The sequence below is a fragment of the Pseudophryne corroboree genome, chromosome 5, assembly GCF_028390025.1.
Source record: "Pseudophryne corroboree isolate aPseCor3 chromosome 5, aPseCor3.hap2, whole genome shotgun sequence".
Lineage (NCBI taxonomy): Eukaryota > Metazoa > Chordata > Amphibia > Anura > Myobatrachidae > Pseudophryne > Pseudophryne corroboree.
In genome coordinates, this window is record NC_086448.1 from 578,922,896 (window position 1) to 578,937,891 (window position 14,996).

At 43.6% G+C, this 14,996-nt stretch overlaps 1 long non-coding RNA gene across 1 annotated transcript; it reads right to left on the minus strand.

Moving 5' to 3' along the window:
- Positions 1–5,807: 5,807 nt before the first annotated feature.
- LOC134929231 (uncharacterized) lies at positions 5,808–10,353 on the minus strand. The gene is made up of 2 exons (XR_010178401.1): positions 9,953–10,353; positions 5,808–6,033 (listed from the first exon to the last, which is right to left on the minus strand). It is a non-coding gene; the product is annotated as an uncharacterized LOC134929231 (long non-coding RNA).
- Positions 10,354–14,996: the final 4,643 nt, after the last annotated feature.

Sequence of the window (14,996 nt, forward strand, 5' to 3'; positions counted from 1 at the left end):
ATATGGAGAACAAAAATGTTGAGGTTCCAAAAATAGGGAAAGATCAAGATCCACTTCCACCTCGTGCTGAAGCTGCTGCCACTAGTCATGGCTGAGACGATGAAATTCCATCAACGTCGTCTGCCAAGGCCGATGCCCAATGTCATAGTACAGAGCATGTAAAATCCAAAACACAAAATATCAGTAAAAAAAGGACTCAAAAATCTAAAATAAAATCGTCGGAGGAGAAGCGTAAACTTGCCAATATGCCATTTACCACACGGAGTGGCAAGGAACGGCTGAGGCCCTGGCCTATGTTCATGGCTAGTGGTTCAGCTTCACATGAGGATGGAAGCACTCAGCCTCTCGCTAGAAAAATGAAAAGACTTAAGCTGGCAAAAGCACAGCAAAGAACTGTGCGTTCTTCGAAATCACAAATCCACAAGGAGAGTCCAATTGTGTCGGTTGCGATGCCTGACCTTCCCAACACTGGACGTGAAGAGCATGCGCCTTCCACCATTTGCACGCCCCCTGCAAGTGCTGGAAGGAGCACCCGCAGTCCAGTTCCTGATAGTCAGATTGAAGATGTCAGTGTTGAAGTATTCCAGGATGAGGAGGATATGGGTGTTGCTGGCGCTGGGGAGGAAATTGACAAGGAGGATTCTGATGGTGAGGTGGTTTGTTTAAGTCAGGCACCCGGGGAGACACCTGTTGTCCGTGGGAGGAATATGGCCATTGACATGCCTGGTGAAAATACCAAAAAAATCAGCTCTTCGGTGTGGAAGTATTTCAACAGAAATGCGGACAACAGGTGTCAAGCCGTGTGTTGCCTTTGTCAAGCTGTAATAAGTAGGGGTAAGGACGTTAACCACCTCGGAACATCCTCCCTTATACGTCACCTGCAGCGCATTCATCATAAGTCAGTGACAAGTTCAAAAACTTTGGGCGACAGCGGAAGCAGTCCACTGACCAGTAAATCCCTTCCTCTTGTAACCAAGCTCACGCAAACCACCCCACCAACTCCCTCAGTGTCAATTTCCTCCTTCCCCAGGAATGCCAATAGTCCTGCAGGCCATGTCACTGGCAATTCTGACGAGTCCTCTCCTGCCTGGGATTCCTCCGATGCATCCTTGAGTGTAACGCCTACTGCTGCTGGCGCTGCTGTTGTTGCTGCTGGGAGTCGATGGTCATCCCAGAGGGTAAGTCGTAAGACCACTTTTACTACTTCCACCAAGCAATTGACTGTCCAACAGTCCTTTGCGAGGAAGATGAAATATCACAGCAGTCATCCTGCTGCAAAGCGGATAACTGAGGCCTTGGCATCCTGGGCGGTGAGAAACGTGGTTCCGGTATCCATCATTACTGCAGAGCCAACTATAGACTTGTTTGAGGTACTGTGTCCCCGGTACCAAATACCATCTAGGTTCCATTTCTCTAGGCAGGCGATACCGAAAATGTACACAGACCTCAGAAAAAGACTCACCAGTGTCCTAAAAAATGCAGTTGTACCCAATGTCCACTTAACCACGGACATGTGGACAAGTGGAGCAGGGCAGACTCAGGACTATATGACTGTGACAGCCCACTGGGTAGATGTATTGACTCCCGCCGCAAGAACAGCAGCGGCGGCACCAGTAGCAGCATCTCGCAAACGCCAACTCTTTTCTAGGCAGGCTACGCTTTGTATCACCGCTTTCCAGAATACGCACACAGCTGACAACCTCTTACGGCAACTGAGGAAGATCATCGCGGAATGGCTTACCCCAATTGGACTCTCCTGTGGATTTGTGGCATCGGACAACGCCAGCAATATTGTGCGTGCATTATATCTGGGCAAATTCCAGCACGTCCCATGTTTTGCACACACCTTGAATTTGGTGGTGCAGAATTATTTAAAAAACGAGAGGGGCGTGCAAGAGATGCTGTCGGTGGCCAGAAGAATTGCGGGACACTTTCGGAGGACAGGCACCACGTACAGAAGACTGGAGCAACACCAAAAACGCCTGAACCTGCCCTGCCATCATCTGAAGCAAGAAGTGGTAACGAGGTGGAATTCAACCCTCTATATGCTTCAGAGGTTGGAGGAGCAGCAAAAGGCCATTCAAGCCTATACATCTGGCCACGATATAGGCAAAGGAGGTGGAATGCACCTGTCTCAAGCGCAGTGGAGAATGATTTCAACGTTGTGCAAGGTTCTGCAACCTTTTGAACTTGCCACACGTGAAGTCAGTTCAGACACTGCCAGCCTGAGTCAGGTCATTCCCCTCATCAGGCTTTTGCAGAAGAAGCTGGAGACATTGAAGGAGGAGCTAAGAAAGAGCGATTCCGCTAGGCATGTGGGACTTGTGGATGGAGCCCTTCATTCGCTTAACCAGGATTCACGGGTGGTCAATCTGTTGAAATCAGAGCACTACATTTTGGCCACCGTGCTCGATCCTAGATTTAAAACCTACGTTGTATCTCTCTTTCCAGCAGACACAAGTCTGCAGGGGTTCAAAGACCTGCTGGTGAGAAAATTATCAAGTCAAGTGGAACTTGATCGGTCAACAGCTCCTCCTTCACATTCTCCCGCAATTGGGGGTGCGAGGAAAAGGCTCAGAATTCCGAGCCCACCCGCTGGCGGTGATGCAGGGCAGTCTGGAGCGACTGCTGATGCTGACATCTGGTCCGGCCTGAAGGACCTGACAACGATTACGGACATGTCGTCTACTGTCACTGCATATAATTCTCTCACCATTGAAAGAATGGTGGAGGATTATATGAGTGACCGCATCCAAGTAGGCACGTCAGACAGTCCGTACGTATACTGGCAGGAAAAAGAGGCAATTTGGAGGCCCTTGCACAAACTGGCTTTATTCTACCTAAGTTGCCCTCCCACAAGTGTGTATTCCGAAAGAGTGTTTAGTGCCGCCGCTCACCTTGTCAGCAATCGGCGTACGAGGTTACTTCCAGAAAATGTGGAGAAGATGATGTTCATTAAAATGAATTATAATCAATTCCTCCATGGAGACATTGACCAGCAGCAATTGCCTCCACAAAGTACACAGGGAGCTGAGATGGTGGATTCCAGTGGGGACGAATTGATAATCTGTGAGGAGGCGGATGTACACGGTGATGAATCGGAGGATGATGATGAGGTGGACATCTTGCCTCTGTAGAGCCAGTTTGTGCAAGGAGAGATTAATTGCTTCTTTTTTGGTGGGGGTCCAAACCAACCCGTCATTTCAGTCACAGTCGTGTGGCAGACCCTGTCACTGAAATGATGGGTTGGTTAAAGTGTGCATGTCCTGTTTATACAACATAAGGGTGGGTGGGAGGGCCCAAGGACAATTCCATCTTGCACCTCTTTTTTCTTTAATTTTTCTTTGCGTCATGTGCTGTTTGGGGAGTAGTTTTTTGAAGGGCCAGCCTGCGTGACACTGCAGTGCCACTCCTAGATGGGCCAGGTGTTTGTGTCGGCCACTAGGGTCGCTTAGCTTACTCACACAGCTACCTCATTGCGCCTCTTTTTTTCTTTGCGTCATGTGCTGTTTGGGGAGTAGTTTTTTGAAGGGCCATCCTGCGTGACACTGCAGTGCCACTACTAGATGGGCCAGGTGTTTGTGTCGGCCACTAGGGTCGCTTAGCTTACTCACACAGCTACCTCATTGCGCCTCTTTTTTTCTTTGCGTCATGTGCTGTTTGGGGAGTTTTTTTTGGAAGGGCCATCCTGCGTAACACTGCAGTGCCACTCATAGATGGGCCAGGTGTTTGTGTAGGCCACTTGGGTCGCTGAGCTTAGTCATCCAGCGACCTCGGTGCAAATTTTAGGACTAAAAATAATATTGTGAGGTGTGAGGTATTCAGAATAGACTGTAAATAAGTGTAAATTATGGTTATTGAGGTTGATAATACTATGGGATCAAAATGACCCACAAATTCTATGATTTAAGCTGTTTTTTAGGTTTTTTTGAAAAAAACACCCGAATCCAAAACACACCCGAATCCGACAAAAAAAATTCGGTGAGGTTTTGCCAAAACGCGTTCGAACCCAAAACACGGCCGCGGAACCGAATCCAAAACCAAAACACAAAACCCGAAAAATGTCCGGTGCACATCTCTAATTATAATATCATCTATCAAAAAATAAATATCCTGATCAATCCTTGTTAAGGAACTCCAGCACTATTGGTGTGAGACCGATAGAGCCCTCAAGAGGGTCTTCTGCAAATAGCAAGCCCCTGCTGTTCCATTAGTGCTCATTACGCACACTTGTACTTAGGGGTCCCCTGGACTTAAACCTACAGCAGTAGGGGGCTCACACAATAGTCTGGAGACCACAGGAGAATGGACTGGAGAATTACTGAGGGTAGAAAAATATGGGAGCACAGAGGATCAGGTTTGAGCTGGGTCAGAATCTCAGCCAGGCTAGATGAGGCGCTGTGTAGATGGTATACAGGCACTGAGGAGATGGTATGCAGGCATTGAGTAGATGGTATGCAGACACTAAGTTGATGGTATATCTTGCAGGCTGAGTATAAAACACTGGGAGGGCAGATGAAGGGTTAACACACTTGGCTAGAAGTGGGTACAGGCAGGGCAGGAATCAGGAACAGATGAGTAGGAAATCCGTCAGAGTACCACAGAACCAGCAAGGTTTGCAAACAAGGACCAACGGCTACACTTTAGGCACAAGCTATAACTGGCACTGGGATCTGGGCAGGTTGGCTTTTACCAGCCAATGGGTAGAGCGGTGCCCTAATGCAAAATGCTGTGTTGCTTCAGCACTGCACAAATACCTAGAGCATCCAAGTTACCCAGAAACCATATTCCCTGACGCCTAGCAATGACCAGGACCCATCGGAGTGATGAGCCGCAGCCACATATTTTAGTATGAAAGTGGGAAGAAACAAGAGTATTTCTGAAGAGAAGAAATGGAACAAGTCACTTCCTTCTGATACACCATGAAAATGCAAATAAAGGTGACAACAGGGCCTGTGATAATGTTTTTACCACAACTTTATACACAAAATACATTTATTTGAGGTACCACATCTATTTTTTGTGTCTCATCTGTTGACTAAAGGATAGATAGATAGATAGATAGATAGATAGATAGATAGATAGATAGATAGATAGATAGATAGTCTTTGAATAATTTTCATATACAGTAACTGTTTAAAAATGTCTAATTGACAACCTTAAAAACTGCTTAATGAGTATAATAACGAGGCACCCTTTTTAAATTAATAATAAAATGATTACCTTTCCTTTAGTAATTGATATTAACTTGAGCGTGGAAAGGTTATTTGAAATATGAATATGCTACTGTATAATTATATAAATGTGAACTTTTTCTTTACACTTTTTGCTAATGAATACTCATTCATCTTTCAATACCGTGCTCCTAATATATGGTTTATAGAATATTATGCATGATATTATATCTTGAATTTATGATAAGAGTATACTCTTTTTGGTAACTTTGTGAACATGAATTTCTAATTTGTAAATTTGATTCCCTAATGAGCATTTTTTCAGTACTGCGGAAGTTCCCCCCAAAAACATCCTGTTCATTATGAAATGACAGACTAAAATTTACTAGAGAAGAAATGACATTTGATTCACCCTGCTCTCACATACTAAAGTGCAATATGAATTAGTTTGAAATAGATCTATCTTCAATTTCCTCCTTACAAAATGTAATACAGTTAAATGACAGAGATTAATTATTACATTAATGACTGTCACAAAATGAGAGGATGGCTGTACACTGAGTCCTCCTTGACACTTTTACTTAATTCACAGTAAATTATTTTGTGTGGAAAAATCTTTTAGTACAAGGGTAGAAAAGTCTTCTTTATGTTTAATGAGAAATATTTTGGAAAAGTAATTATCTCTTTGTAGATGGTAGCAGAAACATTCTTCTTAGTATGTCTTAAGACGTCGTACAGGTATAGCATATCCAAACTCAGTTCTTTTGGAGTTCAATAACTAGCACCCAGAATACACATAATACTTTATATTTAAGCAACTTGTGGCTCTCATATTTTCAATTATTTACTGCCAGTGGATCTGAAACAACACGAGTTGCAAAATTACATATATGTAAACATGCAATCATTAAAATTTAGTTTTTTTAAAAACAATGGTTGTTCGTAAAGACAGTTACACAATACATTTATTGTCCTTAAGTCATCAGTGGCTGTCATTGATTAATAAATTGCCATAATATTTGTAGATAAAACAATAAAATCCAAATATGATCGTAAGTGCATAGAAAGCAGTGAAGCACTATTTTAACAAAATATATAATATGCAATTTATTTGGGAGAAATTTGAAAAAGTTTAAAGAGTTTAAGAATTTAAACTTCAATGAGTTTCATCAGGTATAGCAAACTGGTTAAAAATGAATTTCAGTGAATTACACTGATTATTATCATACCATAGATTATTAATATATATTAAAATCTGGTTGAACCATTCTAAGATAGTTTCTATAAAACAAAAATGTGTGAAGAAAAGGATAAGATTGGGTTTAATGGCTGATTTATCGTAATGTCAAGGAGGCAATTACATTGGAATGGGGATGAAATACCGGCAGATAGGATGCTGGCCAAGGGCATAGCTACCATAGGTGCAGGTAGTGCAGCTGCTATGGGGCCCAGAGCTGAGAGGGGCCCACCTTCCCTGTCAAAATTAAATGTATTGTACAGTATACATTTTTCACCATTGGTAGATACATAGGGGCACTAACAAACTTTTACCTTAGAGGCTACAATATATCTATTTATATTGGTCCCCTGGACCTGCTCATTGTAATGTCATATAAAATGAACTGGAGGGCATTATACTGTTACATAACATAAACTAAAGCACTGTCATGTGGCACAATATAAAGTGGAGGCACTATAGTGTGCCATAATATGAACAGTATCATGGGGGGTCATTCCGAGTTGTTCGCTTGTTATTTTTTTTCGCAACGGAGCGATTAGTCGCTACTGCGCATGCGCAATGTCCGCAGTGCGACTGCGCCAAGTAAATTTGCTATGCAGTTAGGAATTTTACTCACGGCATTACAAGGTTTTTTCTTCGTTCTGGTGTTCGTAATGTGATTGACAGGAAGTGGGTGTTTCTGGGCGGAAACTGGCCGTTTTATGGGTGTGTGCGAAAAAACGCTACCGTTTCTGGGAAAAACGCGGGAGTGGCTGGAGAAACGGAGGAGTGTCTGGGCGAACGCTGGGTGTGTTTGTGACGTCAAACCAGGAACGACAAGCACTGAACTGATCGCACTGGCAGAGTAAGTCTCGAGCTACTCAGAAACTGCACAGAGAAGTATTTTCGCAATATTGCGAATCTTTCGTTCGCAATTTTGATAAGCTAAGATTCACTCCCAGTAGGTGGCGGCTTAGCGTGTGCAATGCTGCTAAAAGCAGCTTGCGAGCGAACAACTCGGAATGACCCCCATAATGTGAATTGGGGATACTGCGTTGCATAATGTGTACTGGCAGCCCTTCAATGTGACATAATGTGAATTAGAGCACTACTGTGATTCATAAAATATACCAGCACACTACTATGGGACATAACATTAACTAAGGCACTACTGTGGTTCAGAAAATGAACTAGGGCACTATTATGGGGCATTAAATTAACAGGATAGGGGCCCTTCAAAATGTTGCTATGGGGCCCATTAAGTTCTGGCTATGCCCCTGATGCCGGCTGTACTGACAGCGGCATCCCGTCTGCTGGCAGCGAGGCAGCGTGTCCCTTCACGGACTTGCTGAACTCACCATGCTTTGGGCCCAGTGGCAAGCTATGCTCACCACAGGTTCTATTCTCACTCGGTTGGTAGCGTGGACCCAGGCCCAGCGCTAACCGCTCAGCAAAGGGATGCAGTGCAGGGAGGCGCTGGGACGGAGAGGCGCTCCCCCTGCTCCGCTTCCCTGCTGCGCCGTCCTGTCCCCCCTGCTGCTGCTGCTGTGCCTGTATGACAGGCACTGGCAGCGGCGCTTGTAGCATGAAAATCCTCCTCCCTCCCCTCCCCTCACCTGTGTGACAGGACAGCGCTGTGTATGGGACAGAAGTGGGCGGACCTACATGGGATGGAAGGGGGCATGGCTAAACGGGACAGAAGGGGCAGAGCTACACAGACCAGGCTGCTGTAATGTACAGACTCAGAGGGAGACTGGCTTAGGTAAGTGAAGGGTGAGAGGGAAGTGTGTGTGTGTATTGTGTCTGTGTGTGTTTGTGGTATGTCTGTGTGCGTTTATGTGTGCTTTAAGGACGCTACTACTACAGGGGGGCATTACATGTAACGTCCCTACTAATGGGGGGGCCATTACGTGTAACAACGCTACTAATGGGGGGGCCATTGACGCTACTACTAGGGGGGGTCATTATGTATAAGGACGATACTACTACTTGGGGGGGCATTATGTATAGGATGCTACTATTACTGGGGGGCATTACGTATAACAATACTACTACTACTGGGGGGGCCTTACGTATAAGGATGCTACTACTACTGGGGGTGCACTATGTGTAACGATGCTACTACTACTGGGGGGGCATTATGCATAGGGATGCTACTACTACTGGGGTGCATTACATATAAGGATGCTACTACTACGGGTGGGGCATTACGTATAAGATGAATAAAATTGTGCTACATTGTGGCGGAATTTTGAATGGGGGTACTATTGTGCGGCTATGCCCCTTACTTGTGAGACCACACCCCTTTTCCCGGCACGCGCCAAAGGAATATGGGAGGGCACAAATTTATAGTTTGCAGGGGGGCGCCGAACACCCTAGCACCGGCCCTGCTTGGACCCACCAACTGAGTGGGAATTACGGGTGGGTGTTGGCATTCCCACCACCAGTAATGTGTTGGCTGTCAGGCATTGGGCTCTTGAACGTTGGGATCCTGACATCAGCCATTATAACTACATCCAATCACATTATATGCACCATTTAAAACATACAGTGCATTTCAATATATTTATATATAAAATTATACAAACAAGATGGAGAGTGCAATAATTTATTAAAATTTTATTTTTTTGCAAATTGAGTGGCCTATTTATCAATATAATTAACTTGTTGCTTTGTACTCATAGCCTAATGTAGAAGATTTCACAGAAATCTTTTGCATGAGGAAACCAGACTGCAGATTCCAGTCCTCAAACATATCTGACGCATATGTATAGTACCACACTCTGAAACGTAAAGCTTCAGTTCCCTCTCATGTAGCCTCCGACTGGCAGTGGAAACTGACACTGTGCATATACTGTACATAAAAATTCATTACATTCCAGCACAAGTTAGTGCAAATGGCAGGAATTGCAGACAAATGAGAGGCTAAGTGCTTGTCCAGACTCATTGGTGGTATATTTACTAAATGCCAATTTAGATCAATTTCAAATCAATCTTAATCAATGTTGTGTTTCATGGGCTAAAATGCACATACAAGACACTCCCACAATACAGGGATGTTCTGTGTGCTCACATTGTTGCTACCCAGAATCTCCCAATTTCACAGAAAGACAGATCTGACCAAGTTCTGTACAACTCAGTGACGTGCGGTGAGAAAAATGGCTGGGGAGGCACTCCCCCCTTCCACCAGGCCGGATCTATTCATATGTGCCCCAGTCCTACCTCCTGCTCCGAGGCAGCCAGCGGACACTACGACCCATCGGCGGCTGGGGGGTTGAAAGCCGCTGGCGCTGCAGATGAAGACGGCATCCGCAGGGGGAGATAACGGGGTTTACTGGCCGCCGGGGGAGAGAGCCAATGCATGAGGAGAGATAGGGGTTGCCGGCTGCTGCAGGGGAGGAGAGTGCCGCGGTCAGCGGTACATGACGGCACCTCCGCAGTGAGAGGGAGGGGAGGAAGCGCAGCCGCGGCACATGGATGGGTGAGTGGACATAGGCAGCACGGGGACTGGACAATGAGGGGGGGGGGTGCGCCTTACAAATCAATACTTTTTCCGTACCTCAGCAACTGTGTTGCGCCAGATGAGAGGCCAGCAGGATCTGACTGGTGGTGCTGGCGGATGCTGTCCCTTCGTCAGAAGAGGGGTCAGGGGGAATGATGGAAGGGGAGCTTCAGAGTCCCTTCCTTGTCCTGCCGCTGTGTACTTGTGATTGGGCCAGCGGATCCAGGACTGGATCCGCTGTCCAATCACATGTTCCTCGCTGGCAGGGGCGTGCTTTCCCTGCCAGCGAGGCACTTGTAGAAGTGCCGCATTCCCCTCTTGTTTTAACGGGCTTTTACAGCCCAGTGCTTGGCCCCGCCCCCCGCTTTAACCCCGTTTCCACTGTTTACGGGAGGCACTGCTGTCAGTGCCTCCCAAACTGGTTTAATACACTAAAAGTATTAGAATAATATAAAGAAGATACATATGACACAGGATATGTGTCATATGTATCTTCTTTGTATTATGTTAGTAATTAATGACAGGGGAGGCACTGCCTCCCCTGCCTCCCCTGACTGCACGTCCCTGGTACAACTGTATGACTGAATTGATGCCATTTATGTATATAAATATTTGTCTGGCATGCGGTTCAGGTTCCCAGAATTCAGTATACCATCAGCGGGAACCAGACAGAATCCTGATGGAACCCGAAGGTAACTGGCCTTGGGGTTAGGATTAGGCACTAAGACGAGGGTTAGGGTACAGGGGTAGGGGAGGTTACGGTTGGGCTTTGGGGGGGATTGGTGTCAAGCTGTGGAAGGGGACAGTTAGGGTTAGGCTGCAGGAGGGGATGGTTAGGATTAGGCTGCTGGAGGGGAGGGTTAGGTTTATCATTAGGGGTAGGGTAAAAATAACAGTGAGTCATCGGAAGTCTGACCACCATGATCCCACTGTAGGTATTCTGACTGTCGGGATTCCATCTGCCAGGATTTCATACCCAACCAAATACATCTCAAAAAGGCTGCTTCCACTTTGTATGGGCAAATGATGCACTTTGAGAAATATGTAAAACAAAAAGAATTCCTTAACTTGCGCTGTAAAAGGCCATTCTAGCTAAGGAACACCTATACCTACCTTAGCACATTCGCATTCAACAGTGTCCACTCCTATAACCAATCAGGCCATACCCCTGTGGAATCAGGACTGTCCTGTGAAAGTGGAACAGTCGGGAGAAAAGCAACAATGTCTACTTAACTCCAGGAAGTAAAAATATCTAATCACTTTCTATTATATTCTAGCTTTATCTCTGCGAGCAAATCACAAAACCTTCCTGTGCCGCTTGTACAATAATTGTATTCAACAGAGAAACAATGAAAGAGCTTAGAGGATGTATGTGAGGAAAGAAATGAGTGAATGATGCTTCAGGCTCTTGTGCTTTCTTCCAGGTGTCTTCGTCTGCATGATTTCATCTGTGAACCATAATCAGCTTCCTTAATGAAATACATAATTAACATATTATAATTGTGGTAAAGATGATTTTGACAGAAATCATTTTCCATATCTAATACTATGCTAATTTAATCTGTTCCTCATTCCTCAACATGACCTTTAGTGATTAAGTTTCATGGCAAAATTGTTTTCTTTTGATGGATTGATTTATCCATTGCAGTGGGGAATTATTTGTTGTCATTATTTAATTTTTTACCACTTTGTCTATATGGGTAAGTGAGCATCATGTACAATTGCAAAACATTTGTTTTTAGAACAGCAACCTCATTTTCATAGAGTTACAGTTAATGGTGAAAAATAGTAATCATTTATATTTTTCTCACCTAATTCTATAATTAATTATTTTTAATAGCTTTCTGCTTCCAACAATCTACCCTTTAATTTAGAGGTGACTTTCCCATATAAGAGATGCTGGATCTCTTTATTAATAGCTATAAAATCTGATTTTGAAAGGTCTTGAAAACCGGTTCTGAGTTATAACCCCTAAAAACATCCCTGCATTAAAACTTAGATGGATTCTAAGAAAAGTTGTATTAATAACCAATCATATATAATATTAGAATTAGTCGCAATAAATTGTAACAAAACAGGCATAATCACCTCCAATATATGCAAACACACAAAGAGTGGGTTACCAATCAAGTGCAGCAGGTTTGGTGTAATGCAAAATTAAGAGAATTAACGGAAAAAAAACCCTCAAGTTTATGTACTGCAAAAGTGTATATTAGCATGTCTGCATTTTTTGCATTTACAAAAAATATTACATATTTGTTTTTACTTGTATATATTACACGAATATCATTGTTAAAATTGTTTAGTAGTAGTAGTAGAAGTAGTAGAATTTATTTATAAACATTGATCTATAACACAGTGCTGTACATTAAGGGGATCCAGACTGAAACAATTTATAGAATGTACAATCAGTGACAGCTCTTCTACCATGTGTGGCCAGGGGCTCTGTAAATGTGCACATATGTGGGATCATGATACAGTGATCCACACAATCAACAACCAGGCTTTTTTTATTAATATTATTATTCTTTATTTTTATGGTGCCACAAGGGATCCGCAGCGCCCATTACACAGTACATAATAAAATGAGCAAACAAGAAAACAGTCCTTAACAGGCTTTAAAGGACTGCATCAGCTGAAGCCCCTAGAAGCCATGTAGAGTGATTTCCGCTCTGAAAGTATGGACTGGCAGTGCCAGAGGGAAAAACACATAGTGTGTGTGTGTGTGTGTGTGTGTGTGTGTGTGTGTGTGTGTGTGTGTGTGTGTGTGTGTGTGTGTGTGTGTGTGTGTGTTCAGGATAATTTCTCCCCCTAACACATAGATCCCCCCCCCGGCTCAGTCCCCTAACATACATCTTCTATCATGGGCAGCCATGACCTTCCTCTCCTCCTGTGGCTGTGCTCTCAGCCGGCTCCATTTCCCAAGAGCTTTCTTCCTAGGTCAGCCACTTGTAGTCATTGGGAGCGGCAGATTTTACTGCAGGAGCTGCTGCCCTCCAGCCCTAGGCAAAATCCACCACTGCATAAAATGACATGAAAAAAAAAAAGATGAAGATGGATTGCAATACAGGGAATTTTCAGAGAACAACTATTTTGTGAACATGCAGCAAAGAAGTGGGCTTCACCGAACTCATGGTTGCACTCTACCTGTATGCTAAAATCGCACTGTCACTCAACAGATGGATCAGAGAAGGATCATGTTGAAATGGTCTAATGTTTAAGATGTCATTAAAGTACATCCATATGCCCAGCCCCATTTACTGTAGTTTCAGAGCAGAGGCTTGGTGACAGCTGTGGGGAAGCAGAGTAAAAGGTTTCTTGCCTGCTATACACATATTTCTGTTGTTATCTATGGAATATAAATGAATTTTAGTCACCAGTTATTTTTTTCCACCAACCGTGACTAATTATTTTTCTGCCTAATTTCCATGTTATTTTCCTTGTGAATGTCCCATTGATGTCTGCTATGACCTTTCCTTTATTTCATATTTGTTTGTACGCTTCTTTCATGACCTACAGTTTTTTCCTTAGGTGGTTGTCATAGAGATCAATAATGATGCATTTCCATGCTAGGTACAGTTTGCAGGTAGTTTGGCTGCAGTGAATATGCTGCAGTCAATTGTCGCATTTAAATAGGCTTTAATGCAAAATGTCAGGTAAGCTGGGCATCACTATTATTTGCAGCCAGGGAGGTAATACATGGAGCATGATCACTGCTCCATAGCAACATTTGGAGGTGACCTGAAGTTACATTATGTACTCATCTGCTCTTTAGAGCACTATTCTGCTCTTCTAAACATTAAGGGGCCAGAGCAAGTGCATGCAGTGATGTCTCAGAAGGCCTCAGGGTACCATATAAGCCACATTGGCTGCTCAGGTAGTACTTATACTACAGTATGCAGAAATATAAAGTAAGGCATTATGAAAGTGTAGAAAAGACATGTTCTGTACAACTTTTCTAAAACAGAGACTCAGATTTTGGCATTATCACATTATGACATTTGCAATGCTTTATCTTTCAATTACCAATGTTACATAGTAACATAGTATCTAAGGTTGAAAAAAGACAATTTGTCCATCGAGTTCAACCTATTTGTGGTCTCTTAGGCAGGATTATTTTGGTCTATAATTTTGTCTGATGCTGATGTCAGCCGTTGCGTTTTATCCCTCTTTTATAGTAACTATAGTGCGCGACTACGCACCATAAACCTGGATATCCTTATCCATTAGGAATTTATCTAACCCATTCTTAAAGGTGTTGACTGAGTCCGCCATTACAACTCCGTCAGGCAAGGAATTCCAAACACGTATTGTCCTTACCGTGAAAAAGCCTTTACGCCGTATTGTGCGGAATCTCCTCTCCTCTAACCTGAGCAAGTGTCCACGACTCCTCTGTGTTGATTTAACCAAAAACAGTTCCTGCGCAAGCTCTGTGTATTGTCCCCTTATATATTTGTAGATGTTGATCATGTCCCCTCTTAGTCTCCTCTTTTCCAGCGTAAACATGCCTAGACTTGCAAGCCTTTCCTCATATTCCAGCGTCTCCATGCCCTTAATTAGTTTGGTCACCTGCCCCTGAACCTTTTCTAGCTCCAGGATATCCTTTTTGTAGTATGGTGCCCAAAATTGTACACAGTATTCAAGATGTGGCCTCACTAGTGATTTATATAATGGGAGTATAACACCCTCGTCCCTTGCATCAATTCCCCGTTTTATGCATGCTAATATCTTTTTAGCCTTCTTTGCTGCAATCCTACTTTGGGTACTGCTGCTTAGTTTTCTATCTATGAGTACACCTAAGTCCTTTTCCAGTACAGAATCACCTACTTTTACCCCATTTAATATGTAGGTGTTATTTTTGTACTTGCTACCACAGTGCATTGCCTTACACTTGTCTGTATTGAAGTGCATTCTCCATTTGGCTGCCCATGCTTCTAGTTTACCTAAGTCGTTCTGAAGAGACTCAGCATCCTCATCCGTATTGTTGATCATCATATCATTATTCACAATTTTTTGTTTATTAATTCTACATTTATTGTCTATTTATTTCTACACATATGCAGAGCTGTACACATCTCCAGATATATTCTTATCTGCATTA